General features: G+C 40.2%; 1 protein-coding gene across 2 annotated transcripts in view; it reads right to left on the bottom strand.

Moving 5' to 3' along the window:
• Positions 1–19,734, bottom strand: part of CMKLR2 (chemerin chemokine-like receptor 2) — a 52,899-nt gene that overhangs the window by 7,141 nt on the left and 26,024 nt on the right. The window contains exons 1-2 of one of the 2 annotated variants that reach the window (XM_061148924.1): positions 17,398–17,536; positions 8,890–8,952 (exon numbers count right to left, since the gene is read on the bottom strand). The gene's annotated coding sequence lies outside the window, so the exon portion shown is untranslated. Of the gene's footprint in view, positions 1–8,889; positions 8,953–17,397; positions 17,537–19,734 lie in introns of those variants that run through there. The other variant, XM_061148925.1, reaches the window with a different exon arrangement.

Below are 19,734 nucleotides of genomic sequence, written 5' to 3'. Positions count from 1 at the left end.
ATTGGAGGACCTCTAATTGCACACAGAAGGAAATGGCAACCCACTCCAGTACTCTTGCCTGGAAAATACTACCACTGTTTTCACCAAGTCAGGAGCTGTCACTGCTGACCCTGGTGGGCCAGAATGGTCATAGGGTCTGCTGAAGGATGCCAGCCACCCTTCTTCCCAATTCTCTTGGGGCAGGAGAATTACCTTGAGGATGAGTGATCTTTCCAAACAGAATCCCTTCAAACAGAAAGCCCTGTTCCAGAGAAACTGCTAATCTTCCAGAAAGCAGATGTGTAGGTTAGATGCAATGACCAGTTTAGGCTTGGAGAAAGATCTTCTAGAGGAGATGCATCTTGCCCAGCTGAAGCCTTCACAGGACATATAAGCTAGGAATTCCCCGGTGACTTACAGCAGATGTTTTTGTGTGTTGGTGATGGTGAGAGGGAGGAGTGGGATGGAGAAAAGAGAGAAGTAAGGCAGAATTCAAAGACTACCCTGCCAAGTCCTTGGCTAGACAGTTAACCCTTGAGGACATATTCTTAATTATATGCCTCGCTTGTGTTGGGATGGCCAAAAAATTTGTTCAGGTTTTCTGTAACATCTTACTAAAAACTCAAATGAATTTTTTGGCCAACCCAATACTTTGCTTTACAGTTTACAGGTGCCTCCAGATCGAATTAAGTTTCCAAATATCTAAAGGCTAGCTTTATTAGTTTCCTAGGGCTGCTGTAACAAACTGCTCTATGTTGAGTAGCTTAAAATTACAATTTTTTTGTTTCAAAGTCTGGAGAAAACTGTTATCTAGGTGTGGGCAGAGTCATTTCCTTCTGAGGGCTATCAGTGACAATCTGTTCCATGTTTCTTGCCTGGATTCTGGTGATCTGTTGGCAAACTTTGGAAATCTTTGGCTTATATATACAATAAGATGTTTAGACCTCTTGATTCAATGCCGGTGTCAGGCCTTCCCCTACCCTCTTTCTCTTCTTATTGGCTGAATGAGGATGCAGTGATGAGCCATTATATACCAGGTGGATGAGGAAAACATGATGGTTCACAAGATAGAGGCCTGGGTGCCTGGATGATCTCATGGAGCAGTTTTTGCCATTGACTATGATGGGCTGGTAAGACTTGTTTTATAAGGAAATGAGGAGCAGATCTAGAGTTGTAATAGACCTATGTGACTTGGGCAGAGCTAAATGACCTCTGCCCTTTAACTCATAATTTAAATATCACAAGGGCAGGTAACTTTAATGGTCCAAATTGGGGAGATAATGGGATTTGGGTGAGCCAAAAAACAGTGGACTTCCTTTCAGAGGAAAACAGCTACTCAATTCCAGCTGACTGTTTGCATGTGGGAAATGAGGGCTTAGTGTTGCCAGATTTTTGGATGAATGGATGAAAATTTATACATATATACATACACACACACACATATATATTTTAAGGTATTTCTTTTATTTATTGTTTTGGCCATGCCTTGCAGCATGCTGGATCTTAGTTCTCCCCCAGGGATTGAACCTGTGCTTCCTGCAGTGGAAGTGCAGAGTCTTAACTACTGGACCTCCAGGGAAGTCCCTGAATATCTGTATTTTTAATGTGAAAAGTTCCCAATTCCTAAACTACTGTTTTAAAACAAAATAGTTGTGGGCCATATTCAGCCCAGCTATAAATCTGTGACCTCTGCGGGAGGCAAACTCTTTGAAGACTCTGAGCTTTTCAACAGTGAAGGAGAGGAGGCTATATGTTAAATGGAGATAGAAACTCTGAGTTGGCCTCTGAGAATGACTCGCCCCTTGGTGCCCGTGAGGCAACCATAAGATTTAATGCTACTCAGGGCCTCCCCACAGACCCTCATTTTAACCTTCTCCAAATTGATATAAGAGTTGAGATAACTCTTATTTTCTCGAGGAAAAAAGATGCTATGGACAAGTTCCTGACTTTACTGGGTTTCTGTTAGAGTTACTAAGGAGGACCCTGATAAGAAAGGCAAAACAATGGATCATTACCTAGAACCAGAGCCCTTCCTTGGAGCTGTAACAAAGCTCCTGGTTCTCAAAAGGGAATGATGAGTAAATTCCCTGATAAATGACCCTCATCCTGCTTTCTGCCATCTCTGGCCGACCACTATTTCCCTGCCTCATCACTGTTCTCATTCTCATAGCTCAGGCCTTTCAACTTCCACCTGTGAGCTCTGCTCTGCCCCAGGCTTGGACTCAGCTATATTTCTTGTTTGAAGTGTAACTTGGCAGCCATCCTGATCCATGGTTCTATTTCTACTTCATTCTCTGGTTTGAATAACTGGGTTATTGCCTTGTTCCTAGTCCTTACTCCAGGTTCCAGCTTTGGACTGCTATACCTTCAGTCCTCCAGAGAACACTGTTACCACATTTCCATCATGCTATTCCTCTCCTCTCTAGGAAGATCCACGCTTCTCTCCCAGCCTTGGTTAGACTATCCACTTACCATCCCCAGGTGTCAGTGCTCTGACACCAATTCCCATTCTCCATCACTGCCACAATCTATACCTGTGGATCCCAAACTGGGGACAACTTTGCCTCGCAGGGGATATTTGACAATATCTAGAGACACTGTTGATTGTCACAACAAAGGATGGAGGATGAAAGGGAAAATGCGGCTGCTATCTAGTGGGTAGGGACCAGGGATACTGCTAAGCATCCTAGAATATACAGCCCCCCACAACAAAGAATCATGCTGCCCCAAAAGTCAAGGATGCCAAAGTTAAGAAACTCTCATCTACACACACTGGGCTCAGTCTGAACTCCTTTCTTCTATCTCCTGCTGCTGAATCTGCTCTTTATCCATGGGCACTCTCACCTTGGAGTCCTGGCTTGGCCTGGTCCACTCTACCCCACTAAACCAACTGCACTTTGTAGAGACTGCAAATGTATTTCATTTGGTTGAAAAAGTGTTAAAAAAATGTATGCTCGATGTCAATGCTAATATTAAACATTAATAGACTTCACAAAAATAATTGCAATTTCTAGCTTCTTTGGAAAATGTAGATCATCTGGTAATAACGGACCTGTACTTCCTATAGCAGCAGCTGCATTCCTCTTCAGACAAGGGATGCATTCTCTCATTTGCCATGGTCACCACTTCTAAATCACTCGTTTATGACACTTTCCAAGATGCTGTCAACACTTGAATATGCAATCTTTGCTAACATTATGCTTTGTATATAGTAAGAAATAAAATTATTGAAAAAATAAAAGCTATACACATGTGAAAATGCAAATGAACTGTATGATAATGAAATCTCAAGAAAATATCTGCAATCTCAAAGTAAAAATGTAGTCTACAGAGAAAGGATATTACCTTGGGCATTTCTGCCTATTTAAATTTAAGGCCCTATATTTAAGAACAAGTATTTTTAAACTTTTAAAAAACTGATATTCAAGCAACTGTACTCCAATAAAAATTCTAAAAAAAAAACCCCTGACATTCTGCTGTATCATCAAACATACTGTGTTATACTTATCTATTTATTCTAGATAAGAGAGAAAGAGCAAAAAGAGATACAGAAAGAAAATATGGGGGAATTTTTCTTCAGTTTCATCATGTATATACACACATACAGGGCTTCCCAGGTGAGGCAGTGATAAAGGAACTGCCTGCCAATGCAGGACATACAAGAGATGTAGGTTTGATCCCTGTGTTGGGAAGATCCCCTGGAGGAGGAAATGGCAACCCACTTCATTATTCTTTTGGAAAATTCCACAGAGGAGCCTGGTGGGCTACAGTCTATGGGGTTGCAAAGAGTTGGACATGACTGAGCACATATACATGCTACATACCATACACACACATATGTGCATATTTAGGCACATAAAACTTTTTCTGTTTTTGAGAAGAGGAGATGTGAATGAAGACTCAGATGAAACTGGAGGGATGTCTGAACAATAAAAAAAATGCTGGCTAGGTAGTAACCAGAAATGAAGATGCATAGCAGGCCAGCTTAGGTCTTTAAATCCAGATTTATGCAGGCAGAGTCTTTATGCCTGAGCCACCAGGGAAGTCCTATATATATGTACATGCATTTAATTAATATTATTAACATGATGATATTATACTTATTAAACTTTTTTAGATCATAAAAAATAAATAAATAAATCCAGATTTAAAGGAAACATTCACATTCATTAAACAGGAAAAATGAAACTCTCTTGGCTGGCCGTGGCTTTCCATTGAGACGTCAAATATTTTTCTCCATTTGGAAGTGCACAAAACATTGCCAAGATGAGTCCTTTTGACTTGATTGAAAAAGAGGAAATAGCTACTGTATTTGTCTTAAACCATATGTGCTGCTGAAAGGCGAATAAATAATTCTGACTGAAATAAAGACTTATACAGATCTCCATGATCTTAAATCTTTTGAGTAACCACTTAAGTGAGTGCCAAGCTGTATTGTGGACATGAATATAGAAAACGTCCACCTGAGTCCATTAGAAATGTGTGAAAAATGCTTGGTGTGGAGCAAAGTTCAGAGAAACACCCTCTGAAGTTTGTGGTTTGGTTTCCAAAGAACTTGGAGGGGCATGTTTACTGCAAGAATTCAGCTGCTGTGGGGAACCAAGTTGTCACATTCCTGGGTGACAGTTACATTGACACTCAAGTGACAAATATCTACTTCTGGAGCACAGAGCAGTTTATTGAATTAAGCAAATTGGTTTCTGATCTATGCAGACTTAATAGATGGTAAAGCTGAAACTCTCTCCTGAATAAACAGATTTCACTGCAAGAGTTCTAGTAGAAAAAATAGTGATAAACATTCTATAAAATCCAGATGATTTGGGGAAAGAACATCTGGTAGAAATGTGTATCTTTAAACATTTAAGTGTGGTTTTTAAATGAGACTTGACTGTAGAGGGAAACATTTAGTTTATTTACCTTGACAAAACACAAAGATTCCTTCTGGCAGAACATTTGGTGAATACAAAGGGGTTTAATTTAGTTTCATATTGTTGAATTAGATGGGTTGTCATGGATCACTGCAAAAATGTATACCTAACAGAATTTTAAGAAAATTTGGAGTCTAATCTGCTTCAACCATATAGAAGGTTTTGATGTTGCTGACCATTGTCTGCCTGTGTAGAATTTCCCATGTTGTTGTTATTGTTTAGTCACTAACTCGTGTCTGACTCTTTTGCAATCCCACAGACTGTGGCCCACCAGGCTCCTCATGTCCATGGGATTTACCAGGCAAAAATACTAGAGTGCGTTGCCATTTCTTTCTCCAGGGAATCTTCCCCATCCAGGGATTGAACCCATTGGCAGGTGGGTTCTTTACCACTGAGACACCAGTGAAGCCCCAGAATTATCCATTTACCCTGGTAAAGAACTCAAGAATGCATCTCCTGTGAAATGTATCTCCCATGAAAACTATAGGGAACCTTGAGGGTATCTATACCCTGCTTCTGATTGAATGACAACAATAAGCAGAAAGAATCAATGGACATGAGAGAGAAACTCTTTGGTGTAAACCAAAAATCCATCAATCAGCAAACATATGTGATCAGCAAACTGTATCTCTCAAGAGCTGTCTACTTAGGGAAGAGACTTTGTTCAAAAGTGTGTGTGTGCGTGTGTGTGTGAGAGAGAGAGAGTGAGAGAGTGGGGGAGAGTTATTTGAGGTCATTGCTCAATATTTTTCACTCACTATCAAACATAAACAGTATACCACACCCCAGTTTGTGCTCAAGATGTTTGGCACCAGCAGAATATTTTGTTGCCCTTTGGAAAAATGATCTCCACTTGGAAGGTGCTGGGACAGAGCAGTATTTTATAAAGATTCCCTGTTTATTAACCCAAGAGAAGCAAGGGAGTTTTAAATAGAAATTGAAGGTTGACTGTGATATTTTTTTTTTTTTCAGACAAAGGTTTTCTCTTTCATATATTTACACAAGTTCAAAATGATATTCACAGCATCTTCTAAATTTTGGCCAAGAGTCAAAAAAATGCATTTAAACTTTGGAACATGTCCACATAGACAGGTAGCTGACCCAAACAGTAATTGGGGCAGATACCCAAGAACCAAAGGGCTGGGAAAGTCAGGAAGAGCTGAAAGGATCTTCAGCCAGTTTATGAACTTGGTACAGTGGGACCTCCAGGCAGACACATTTACAACAGAGATGTGGTTCCATCTAACTGGCACCTGTCCCTTCCATTACTTGCTGAGCCTGCTTTTGTCCCATGCAGCACTGTGTGACGGACTGGAATAACTTTTCAATTTCTGGGGCACAGTGTACAAATTCATGGTTCCAGAATTTAAATGCTGGGTTTTTAATCAGCTCAATGAAGGTGATAAGAAGACCCCAAGGATGTGGCCTATTTACAATCAACTGTTCCAAAAGAACCCTTGTGATCTGTTCTTGAATAGCTTCATTGTTGGCCTCTGCAAAAAGGTACAGCATGGTACAGCTGAAGTAGTGAGTGTGGCTATTTGGGTACCGCAGCTGATTTGCAATTGCATTCAAGAAGAGATACCGACCTTCAGTGTCCAAATCCACAGCCAGGTTCTGGAAGATGTCCATGTGAGCCGAGTGCGTGATGGTGCTCATCGAAGGTGTGCTGCCCTTGTTGTGGATGTGTGCAATGGCCTGAGTCCCTACCTAGAGCACCAGTGCATTAATGAGCTGGAGGTTGTAGCGATTACCAGGCTCATTGGATACCTGTAGGTTGCTGCGCAGATCAGACAGGATTGACTGTGATATTGATGGTTAAATGGTTATTGTTGGATTTCTTCTTTCCACCCCAAGCCCTGGCAGAGCCTATCCTTGAATAAGAGGCATCTAGCCTATCTGTCGGAGAAGGTGATGGCAACCCACTCCAGAACTCTTGCCTGGAGAATCCCATGGATGGAGGAGCCTGGTAGGCTGCAGTCCATGGGGTCGCTACAAGTTGGACACGACTGAGCGACTTCACTTTCACTTTTCACATTCATGCATTGGAGAAGGAAATGGCAACCCACTCCAGTGTTCTTGCTGGATAATCCCAGGGACGGGGGAGCCTGGTGGCCTGGCGTCTATAGGGTCGCACAGAGTCGGACAAGACTGAAGCGACTTAGCAGCAGCAGCAGCCTATCTGTAGCTCCCATGTCATTTATTCCTTCATGCCACACATTAAGACAAATGTTAATATTCCTTATTAGGAAAATGGGCATATTAGGATAAATGGAAGTGTTTTGGTTTGACTGGAAAAGACACAACAAATCAAGGGAATGTTTTGGTAATGAAGGCCTTTGAAAGTCATGCCTAAGTAGTTAAGATTTTATTCCATTGTGAGTTGGGAGCAAATAAAACTATTTGTAGTAGTGAGTGTCATCACTGAATTTTTGTAAAAATCATCTGGAGGCAGCTTGGGACATAATGACACACTTGAGGTCAAAGACGGAAGGGCCCCTTGGCAGTGAGAGTTAGAATGGAGATGAGGGAGACATATTTGAAAGACATTCATTTAGGAAATTAATAGAATCTTTTAGGAAGCTTAGCTAAGCTAGGGTAACACTCACAATAACTTTTTATTGACTTGGCATTGAAACTCAGCCCTGGATTTAAACACTAGCCTATTTCAAGGATTTCCCTGGTGATCCAGTGGTTAAGACTGTGCTTTCACTGCAGGGGGCATAGTTTGATCCCTGATAGGGGAATTAAAAGGCTTCCTAGGTGGTGTTAGTGGTAAAGAACCTGCCTGCCAATGCGGGAGATGGAAGGGATGTGAGTTCAATCCCTGGGTCAGGAAGATCCCCTGGAGAAGTGCATCGCAACCCACTCTAGTATTCTTGCCTGGAGAATCCCATGGACAGAGGAGCCTGTGATCCCATGGGGTCATAAAGAGCCAGATATAACTAAAGTGACTTAGCATATAGGGGAACTAAAAACCCACCGATCATAAAGAAATGAGGGTAGGAACCCTCTTATGCTGTTGGTGGGAATGCAAATTAACACAGCCACTATGGAGAACAATATGGAGATTCCTTAAGAAACTAGGAATAAAATTACTATACAACCCAGCAATCCCACTACAGGGCATATACAGGAGACCATAACTGAAAAAGACACATGTACCCCAATATTCGCTGCAGCGCTATTTACAATACTGGGACATGGAAGCAACCTAAATGTCTACTGACAGATGAGTGGATAAGGAAGTTTTGGTGCTTGTACATGATGGAATATTACTCAGCTATAAAAAGGAACACATTTGAGTCAGTTTAATGAGGTAGATGAATCTAGGGCCTATTATACAGAGTGAAGTAAGCCAGAAAGAGAAAGACAAATATTGTATATTAACACATGTAAATGAAATCTAGAAAGATGGTACCAAAGATAGTGGAGGGCAACAAAGGAGACAGACATAAAGCATAGACTTTTGGAGTCAGTGGGAGAAGGAAAGGGTAGGATGATTTTAGAGAGACTAGCACTGAAGCATATGTATTACCATATGTAAAATAGCCAGCCACTGGGAGTTTGCAGTATGATGCAGGGAACAAAAACCAGTGCTCTGTGATAGCCTGGAGGGATGGGATGGAGAAGAGGTATGAACTGGGTTCAAGAAGGAGGGGACATAAGTATACCTCTTACTGATTCATGTTGATATATGACAAAAAACAGCATGACATTGTAAAGTAGTTATCCTCTAATTAAAAATAAAATTAATAATAATAATAAAAAAAGAAATGGAGTGAGGGAAGAGAAAATTTTTTCTTTAGTTAAAAAAAAAACAAACCAAGTGGACATGAAATGATACCTATTTTCACTCTGTTGGGATCAAGGTCTTTTCATAAAAGGCACTTGCTGATTGATTTGCCTGTCTAATCCTCATGCTTCATTAGGACAGTTCAAGAGAACATAGCACATACTTGAAAGGTCAGTGCCTACTTACATAACAGTTGACTTGATGTTCCACCCAGAGGTTTATGTTCTGATTTGCACAATCTGTTAAGCTCTGTGGATTTGGGGGAGGAAAACAGAGTGAATGATTAACCTTAGGTTAGGGAGAAATTTTCAGGCTTAATTCTTTTTGCAAGACTTCAAGATAATTAACACATGGGTATAATTTAAATATCAGACCATAAAGGGGTCTATTGCCTCTGGAATCAGAATGCCTGACTTCAAATCCCAGTCCTATCTCTTCTGGCTGTGGATTTTTGGACAAATCACCTACTACCTTGAAACATCAGTTTCCTCATTTGTAAAATGAGAGCAGTAATGGTTCCAAGTCATAGTGTTGCTGTGATTGCATAAGGAAGTCCTCAAAAAATGGTTAGCTCAGTGCCTGGCACACAGAGCATGCTCAGTAATTATAGCTATTGATCACTACCATTTTAAAAATGTTTCCCTGTGATAAAGAAAGCAGAGTGCCAAAAAATTGATGCTTTTGAGCTATGGTGTTGGAGAAAACCCTTGAGAGTCCCTCGGAGAGCAAGGAGATCCAACCAGTCAATCCTAAAGAAATCAGTCCTCAATATTCACTGGAAGGATTGATGCTGAAGCTGAAGCTCCAATACTTTGGCCAGCTGATGCAAAGAACTGGAAAAGATCCTGACGCTGGGAAAGATTGAAGGCAGGAGGAGACGATAGAGGATGAGATGGTTGAATGGCATCACTGACTTGATGGACATGAGCTTGAGCAAGCTCCGGGAGTTGGTGATAGACAGGGAAGCCTGGCGTGCTGTGGTTCATGGTGTCACAAAGAGTCAGACACAACTGAGTGACTGAACTGAACTGTGATGAGAATTCTTAGGAGTTATTTATTTTTTTAATACTTATTTATTTAGCTGTGCCAGGTCTTAATTGCAGCACTTGAGATCTTCCATCTTTGTTGCAGCCTGCAGGATCTTTAATTGAAGGATGTGGGATATAGTTCTCTGGCCAGGATTGAACCCAGGCCCCCTGCTTTGGGAGTCTTACCCGTTAGATTACCAGGGAAATTCCAGTTACTACCAGTTTAAGACTAAAAGCAGTACACAATAGAGGGTTAGAAGGAGAGTAGAAAGATAATGGGATTTCTTTATGTCACTTTAGGAGGAGAGTGAGACTTAAGGAGAGATTTTAAAACTTGCTTTGTTTTGTATGCTTTATATTATGAAAAATACTGAATCTGGACTGAGACCACACATTGCCAGATGTCTGTCCTCCAAAGGCAGTTGGGGAACCCTTGTGTCTAGCCCCAAATGCCAGTACTATCCCTATATCTGACCAAGGGTGGTGAGAAAACAGAACACTATAAAGCATTATGTTTCTCTTATTCTTTAAAAAAGCTATTTTTCACCTTTTATTAAAGGTCTAGGTCTCTATCTTGCTTTTCTCCAATTTTTTTTTTCTTTTCTTTTCTTCTTTTGCTGTGCCACATAGCACACTGGACCTTAGTTCCCCAACCAGGGATTGAACTTGCACCCCCTGCAGTGTAAGAGCAGAGTCTTAACCACTGGACTACCAGGGAAGTCCCACTTTTCTCCAAATTTTGTCTGGAATCTGGGAAAGAATCACCACAATTAACAATGTAATGTTTCAAAGCCTTGGTCAGAGCAAATTTTAAAAATTTTCTTCAAAAAGGATTTCTGTATATGCAAATAATTTTTGAGCAGGAAGAAGTGGGCACTTAATTTGGAAACCTTGATGCTAGAGGACTTCTGTAACTTTATTTTTGTAAGGCATATGGTTAGCTAGCTATTGGAGATCTGAATTGTTCAATTTATGTCATGGATCTATCCATCCATAGAAGCAATCAAAACTAGAGCTTTAACCCTTTTTAGTGTCTTCTGGGCAATGTTGTGATTACTGAAGAACTGATTTTGGAAGCAAAAATCACAAGGTACCTACCAGATTATAAAACTTCTCATAGATACCATCCATGGTTTAGACAGTAAAAAAAAAAGTCAAACATGACTATGTTGGTGTGCATCAGAAATCTTTAACCTTGACCTGACATCTCTGCAGACAAACATATGCTTCAGAAAAGTTGGGGACACACAGTAGAAGTGTGTGCTACTACTATAAGACACTTCTGTTTTCCGAAGCCTTGGCACTACAGATGTTTTGATCTTGATCACATGTTGTTGTGACATTGACAGATATCTAGGAGAAACATCCAGTTAAGGATGGAAACTGAATTGACCAGCTACTACATGCTTATTTCAATTTTTATCAAGGTATTTCCTTTCTTTAAAAAAGAAAGGTGGTGGTACAGTGGCTGAGACTCCAAGCTCCCAATGCAGAGGGCCCAAGTTCAATTCCTGGTTGGGGAACTAGATCCCACATACCCAACTGAGTATGCCGCAATTAAGATCCCACATGCCACAACTGAGATCTGCAGCAGCCAAATAAGTAAGTAAATAGTTTTAAAAACAAATAAATAGCTAATAAAATTAAAAGAAGAGAGAAGGCTAGTCTCCAAAAGGAGAAAAGCAACAGTACTCAAGTAATTCACAAAATATATTGAAATTTCAGCCACTTCACAAAACAATACTATTCATCATACAGAGGGATGGTTAGTGAACTTGGTAAAGTGGGGGGAAGGGAAACTTGTGTTGGTAGCAAAAGTAATGTTTTTTTAAGATAGCAGCAAAACGTAGGAGGAGGAGGGAGGGACAACAGTTCTAGAATTTCCTCCCATTCATACAAGATTATGCCTGAAAATATTTCTGCTGTTTTTTTCACTTAGAGGAGATAGAAATGAGTACAGGATCAAACGTAGTAATGGAAGGTAAAATAAAGCACCAGTTGAAAGATTTGCCCATTGGTAAAAACCAAACAGTTGGATACCAAAGTTATCATTGCAATGGTTAAGAAACATTCTTCATGAACACTTTTAATTATTTGACGGTAGTGAAAGTAAGCTAGTAGGCTCAGCACTCCAGTTTATCACTGTCAGTCCACATGAGGTGTAGTTGGTAGAAGTCTGCAAAAACAGATTTTGAGAAGACCATTTGAAAAAGAAGCAATGCAAAAGCAAGGACTCGAGACTAAATTACATTTGTTGGAATGGTTGAAGGAATCAGTGAGAAAGGAAGGCTGTTTACAATAGTCAAGCCATGGAACCAACGTAAGCGTCTATCAACAGTTGAACGGATAAAGAAGAGGAAAAATTGTATATATGTACAATTGATATTATTTAGTCATTTAAAAGAATAAAAAAAAAGAATAAAATAATGTTGTTTGTAACAAAATGTATGGAACTGGAGTCTATCAGACTAAGTGAAGTCAGACAGAGAAAGACAAATACCACATGATATTGCTTACATGTGGAATTAAGAAAAATGATACAAATTAACTTATTTACAGAACACAGGCTCACAGATTTAGAGAAAGGATTTATGGTTGCCAGCTGGGACAGGTTGGAAGGAGACATAGATGGGGAGTTTGGGACTGACAAGGGCACACTGCTATATTTAAAATAGATAACCAACAAGGACCTACTGTATAGCACAGGAAATGCTACTCAATGTTCTATAATAATGTAAAAGGGGAAAGAATTTTTAAAAAAATAGACTTGTGTATATATATAACTGAATCACTTTTCTGTACACTGGAAACTAACACAACACTGTTAATCAACTATACTCCAATATAAAAAAGTTTAAAATAAAGGAGGTCTGAGAGCTGTTTTCACATACCTGAAGATGAGGAAAAAATAAAACATTTATTCTGTCTGGTTCCAATGTTGAAGCTAGGGCAAAAAAATTACTTGGCACAATAGCTAGGAAAAGTTTGGCTTAGTAGAACCCAAAACTTACAGCTGTTCAAAATCTATCAGCCAACAAACCAAACAAAGAGATCCATGGCACTAAGGGGTGGGCAGTAAGGGGGCTGAATGGCTGCTGATGGGGACATCTGTATTTAGAGGGTCTTTAGAATCATCCATCAAGGACAAGAATCTATCATAACAGATATTACTTTTGAGCTTTTATTCTCTACTTACTGATTAGGAAACTTAAGGAAATTGCAAAAACCATTCAGCTGGCAAGTTGGCATGGTTAGATTCTTACTAAAATGTACAAGTGTCCAAGTTCTTACCCTTTAGGCACCCAAGGTATAAGAATCCTTTCTCCAGAGTGTTTAAAGCAATAGTTTCTAAGAACAACACTGAAATTAGAGAATAATTCTACTTTCCTTTTCTAGAGCCATGGTTGGCTGAATAAAAAGCAAAATAAATAAACCCCTCTTCCTTGCAAGTGAGGAGGATTAGACAGGAGGAAGCTCAGAATGATGTAAGAAAAGAAAGGTGCTTTGGGGGCTTCCCTAGCCATCCAGTGGTTAAGACTCTGATCTTCTGTTGCAGGGGGCACAGGTTCAATCCCTGGTCATCCCTGGTCAAGGACCTAAAATCTTGCTTGCCATGAAGCAAAAAAAAAGTAGCTACACTGTTTTTTAGTTAGACCCTTTCTCACCATTCCTCACCCCACACCCCTACCTCCAGGCTGGGTGGACCCAGCTTATGAGAAGTTTTTGTCTTTGAGCTTCTGTTATGGCTACACATTAGAGCTGTGCCAGAGATCCCATATTGATCCAGAATCTGTTCTATTCCTTGGCGTGGTTCTAACTCTGTTGTTAAAGTTACTGCAAATGTAGAAACGTGAAGAACAAAATTACCAGACCAGGAACCTAAACCAATGCTCATCCAGCCATGGCAGCTGTGTTCTGAGGTCATCCAGGCAAATGCATGTTCTTTACTGCTCCACAGCAGGTGAAGTCTCAAGTCCCCTTGTGGCCTGGACCACATAGGTACTGCATTTGCCCCAGAGCCTCTTCTTCCCCCCAGGACTCCACTGTGATTTCTTCTTGTGCTACAAAGGGCAAGAGTATTTTCAAATGGTGGATATCCAGGACCTGGACTATCACTTCAAGCACAGGACATTGGTGAGAGAGAGAAGAAAATCAGAAAGAGGAAGAAAAATTTAACCCAGTTTCTAGTTCTGATCAAAGCCCTCCAACCAAAACCCATTGTGAGACTCTCAGGACTCTACTTTGTCATCACCTTGCAGAGGCCTTGAGGGAAACGGGGTTCTTGTCCCCTAGAAGTTAGCATGACCCACCATCGCGTCTCGAGTTTTCCCTCTTGTCTTTGATATGTGAATTATTAAAACAAATGAGAGCTATTTCATCTCAACACACTACTATGTGGATCATGCGTGATCCATCTCTGAACATCTGGACATGTTACTCTATTTACTCCAGGATTCCTTTAGTGTTATCCCAGTCCCAGAATATTTTCATATTGGCTTTCCCCATTGGTCCACCCACAAATTCAGATTACATGACATAGGGCCAAGACTTGGGTGAGGCAAGTGAAGTTGGGTCATGCAAGTACAGGGTCAGATCCTGACTCCACTTAAAATTTTTATATTTTGTTTAGCATGGACTTCTTGCATTCATTTTGTTTACTGAGATTTTTGGTGCCATGACACTTGACCCCACTGACGTTTACTGGCATTAGGTAGCCTGGTGTGTTGAAAGAACACTGGAACTCAGGACAGATGGTTCTAAGTTTTTGTCATACGTGTCATTAGTTTCAAGACTTTGTATGAGTTACCTTCCTACTTAGGATCCCAGGTGCCAAATCTGAAAAATACAGGTGACATTAAGTTTAAGTTTTTATGAGAAGATCAAATATGGCAGTGCAAAGTATTCTAGCCCTTTAATTCTCTGTGCCTCCAAGTAGCATCAAATCCAGTGCTTTGCCTAGAGTGAGTATTCAAAAAATGTCTACTAGTAAGTGGTTTTTTGAACACTAGAACACAAATATGGACCAAAGCCCAAAACAAAAAGCCTACACAAATTAAAAACACTTTGCAAATGAAAACAAAACCTCCCCAGACAATGAAGAGGCTGTCCCTCCCTCATTCTCTTCAGAGAAAAAAAAATGGATTTGAATTCATTTAAGTGTGGCAAAATCTTGTTGCCTTCCCCCCCCCAGGAAATATTCTATTTGAATATCTCGGGTTCTGAGTGAACCAGACTTGTGTAATCTTTCATCCCTCAGAGATTTCTTTCCATCTAAAGACACCAGTACCACCCTTGGTGAGTCACAGTTCATAAAATGTAACATCTGCAAGAAAAGTTTATAAACACACAGCCGTGCCTGAAATTGTCATAGAACCACGGAAGACATGAGACTTCCCCTTCCTAACTAGATCTTCATACGGTATTTAAGTTTGCATAATTAGAAAGTAGGGAGAGACAGTATTTGTTCACATAGCCCATATTCCTTTTTATTTCCTCCTCTTTTTTCCTTGACAAATGAAGGAAGGAAGGGAGGGACGGAGGAAGGCAAGAGGGGAAAGACAAGGGAGGTAGGAAGATACTGATAAAACATATGATTTTATTTTGAGAGCTGTTTTCCTTATTCTTAGCTCATTTTAAGTTATGGCCATTTTTGACATTTACTTACTCTCTGACCAGTGGTAGAAAATCGAGGCAAGAACCACTTTAAATATATATATATATATTTTTTTTTTTTTGCCTGCACTGAGTCTTATTTGCAGCATGTGGGATCTTTAGTCTGGCATTTGAACTCTTCATTGCAGCATGTGGGATCTAGTTGCCTGACCAGGGGTCAAACCTGGGCTCGCTGCATTGGAAGCTTGGAGTCTTAGCCACTGGACCACCAGGGAAGTCCCAAGAACCACTTTTGAGACCTCAACTATGTTATTTTGCAAACTGGTTCTGAACACAGTAAAAATATTCAGTAGATAATTTTAATATATCTAATTCGTTTCTTTTATATTTAGTATTACTCATCTTGCCTCAGAAACACCTTGCCTCTGGTACTTCAGGAAAATAAAAGTGACCTTCTCAAGGTCATTAGTATGGTGGTTCATGAAAAGACATAGGCATATATCTGGTATATGCAGGCATATATGGTCTCAGTACAGATCTTCCTTGATCAGGTTTATATCCTGATGGTGACAAAGTGAAAGTGTTAGTCGTTCAGCCGTGTCCAACTCTTTGCAACCCCACGGGCTGTAGCCCACCGGGCTCCTCTGTCCATGGAATGCTCCAGGCAAGAATACTGGAGTGGGTAGCCATTCCCACCAGGGGATCTTCCCAACCCAGGGATTGAACCTGGGTCTCTGACACTGCAGGCAGATTCCTTACTGTCTGAGCCACCAGGGAAACCCATCGTAACTTGAAAATACTGTAAGTCAAAAATGCGAATGATACACGTATCCTTAGAACATCACAGCTTAGCCAGCTGACCTTAAAAACATGCTCAGAACACTTAGCCTCCAGCTGGGCAAAGTCATCTAACACAAAGCCCATTTTATAATAAAGTGTTGAATAGCTCATGTAATGTCCTGAATACTATGCTGAGAGCGAAAAACAGATGGTTGTCTGGGCACAGAGTGGCCTTATCAGTTGTTTACCCTGGAGATCACTTGGCTGCCTGGGAGCTGAGGCTGCTGCCGCTGCCCAGCATCACAACAGAGTATAGCAGTATATCATACACTATACACTGCTAGCTGGGAAAAGATCAAAATTCAAAATTCAAAGTACAGGGACGTCGCTGGTGGTCCAGTGGCTAAGACACAGTCCAGCAGAGGGCGCCTGGTCGGGGAACTGGATCCCATATGTTACAACTAGGAGCTTCTATGCTCCAACTAAAGGACCCGACAGGCCACAGCAAAGATGGAAGATCCTGGATGCTGCAACAGAGACCTGGCGGAACCAAATTAAAAAATAAAAATAAACATTAAAAGAAATCTTGAAAAAAATTGGAAGTAGAATTTCTGCTGAATGTGTATCACTTTCACACAATTGTAAAGTCAAAAAATCATAAGTTGAATCATTGTAAGTCGGGGATGGTCTGTACTTTGGATAATTCAAAAGCAAAGTACTTCTCCAAGTACTCAAGCACAAGGAAGCAGTCAGAAAATATCTGGGCACCTATACAAATAACACAATATATGTATTAAATGAACAAAATGTAGGCAGTATATTTCTAGACAAGGAACTTGGATAGTATCAAACCACTTGAATGTTCCTTGTCTAGAATGAACTTGGATGGTATCAAACCACTTGATACCCTTGATGCAATAAAATCTCGTTTTAAAAATTCTAGTTTTAGAACAAGTTCCTCTCTCTTCTCTGCAAATCACAGATTTTCTCTAACAAGATAAAGTCAGACAAACTACTTCAAGTCTAAAGTCTGATTCCCTGAAACTATGTTTAATAACTCATGTGACTATTTATTAAAAGAAAAAACCTTGGCATTCCTAAGCTCCACTTCAGTGACACTTAAGAACAGTCACATTAATAGTTACCATAGATACCTTGAGTCTAAAACACTTTAGTGTTGCTTGTATTCAACATAAAGTTTTTAAGGTTCTAGAGAGATAGTCAGAATGGTTATTCTACTGCTTCTAAAAAAGTCTAATTTCACCATACTGACCTGGAAAATGGGGCTGAAAGACAGTGTCCAGAATGTCCTTTAGAATTTACCTATCTTCTTTCACTCCAGAAGTCGCTTGTTAAGCAATACCTGCACTGAACTTTATGCCAGTTACAGCACAAAGCAAATCATCTTCTCAGACAGGTTTTCCCAGCTGTGATGTGCTTAGACAGCAGTCACAGGACCTGAATTACTTCCCTAAAATGGATTTGGTAAGCCTACATTAAAGAGATACATACCTATGAACTAATGGTTTATTCCGTGCCTTTTCGCCATCCATGAGCAGGGGGTAGATGTGACGCACCCAGAAGGTTTCCCCTCAACCCCCTTCACCTGCATTTCCATGGGATAGGTACCATTCACCAAATATACTGAGATCAGTGCTCTTGGAGGACCTCTTCTGACCTCTGGACATGCTAAATTTCTGCCTAGCACAAGCTTTCTTCTTGACCATGAGCTTAATAAAAGTCAAGGAAGGGATGCTTTGCAGTTTAGAAAAACAGAAGGGGGAGCGAATTTGCCCTTGGCTGTTTTGATTGAATTGAGGGAGTATTTGTCCAACTCTGCTTGAGTTGTCAGCATGCACCTGGAGGTACTGTGTTCTTTCCTGGAAATTAAATTTATGAAGAAGGATACACTGGAACATATCCAGAAGAGAGGGAACAGGATGAAGGGAAAGCTTAAAATGACATCATGGGAGGAGTGTTGGGTGGCCTGGTTCTAGCTATTTATTCTGGAAAAGAAAGAGCAGAGTAACATTTTTTTCATGCAGAGGCGGGAAATATTTTATCTGGCCAGAGGGTAAAGCTAAGACTATGAGGGAAAGAGATATTTTAACTCAATATAAGGCAAAACTTTCTTAAGATTATAAATAGCTGTTAAAAGTGGCATTTGTTCATTTAATAGGTATTTTCTCTGAGTACCTCCCATGTGTTCAAGGCCCCGGTGAAACTATGGTAAATAGTAATGAAATGAAGCCAGTGAGCTTTCAGTCTAGTACAAAGTTTTGTCAGATTATGGGGCAGATCTCATTCTTAAGAGATGTTTAATGAGAAAACAATAACCTGAAGGTTTTTCTGACATCACAAACGTGACTGGACTTAACATCTAAAGTTCTGCCAACCCTGAAACTTCAGGGTTTGGTTACTCTAATGTTATACTTGGTACAGTTTGATGGCTCTCCTGGCTATGGGTCAGGATGTACAGCTGATTCTGTGGCTTAGCCATGGTCTTCTATCCATCAATGCATATATGTGGTGCTGTCTCTAAGTGTTTTATGTGTTTTTTTATTTACTTTTTCCTGCTAAGTGTTTAAGATGGATAGGGTAGCATGGAGGGTAAAGAGAAAAGACTATACAGTTCTTTCACATGTGATGTACAATGAAGGGAAACAATTTTCTTATATCCCATATTCACCCCCAGATATCTGGTTGTCATTTCTGTTACTTTTCTTTTTCCATTATTGTTTGTGGAATGAGAGTTCTCTTCCCTTACAGATCAGTTTCAATTCTTTGATTTCTTTGAAAGTGGTTGGAGTCATGGTGACTAAAAACCATAGAATCATAGTCCTTGAAGTGAGATAAGATAATAGAGATAATCTACTCTAGTCCTTCCATCTCATACACAAGAAAACAGAAATTTACAAGAACACTTTAAAACACCGAATACAAAGGACAGAAACACCCATCACCACTCGAATTTTATGCAGAATATTGACTTTTGGAAAAGAAAGTTTTACAAAGCATCAAATAGAGGGACTTCCCTGGTGGTCCTGTGGTTAAGACTCGGAGCTCCCAGTGCAGAGGCATGGGTTCCAACCTTGGTTGGGGAGCTAAGAACCCACACGGCATGGCCAAAAAATAAATAAATCAAGTAGAACTTTTAGAAATTACAGAGTTAACCTTGAAATTTAATTTAATGGATGCACAAAATTGTAGTTTATACCCAGTTGAAGGGAGAATGTAAACTAGAAGACACATCTGAAGAAGTTATTCAAAATGTAGCATAGAAAGATGATGATATGCAAGATATGAAAGGCTAAAAATGAGGACTGAAGAAGATCTAATATATATCAACTCAGAGTTTCAGGACCTGGAAATTTCCTTAAATGCCTAGAACCAACAAGTATCCCAGCTTTTGGTGAGAAGCTTTATGTGCGTGTTGGGAGCGGGGTGCATTTTTCAGCTCTGCCTTAGCCTTCACCTCCCTTACACAGAATCTTAAGGTCATCGAGAGGTGAGAGCTTAGAGCCTTTTCAAGTCTTTCTTGGCAGTGGACAGAGCCTTGGGCATGAGCACAATCCATCCATGCATGTGGCCTTCTTGATTCAGAAGCTTC

This window comes from Dama dama, chromosome 8, assembly GCF_033118175.1.
Source record: "Dama dama isolate Ldn47 chromosome 8, ASM3311817v1, whole genome shotgun sequence".
NCBI classification, from domain to species: Eukaryota; Metazoa; Chordata; class Mammalia; order Artiodactyla; family Cervidae; genus Dama; species Dama dama.
Note: the sequence above shows the minus strand (reverse complement) of the source record. Positions and strands in the feature narration are given on the sequence as shown.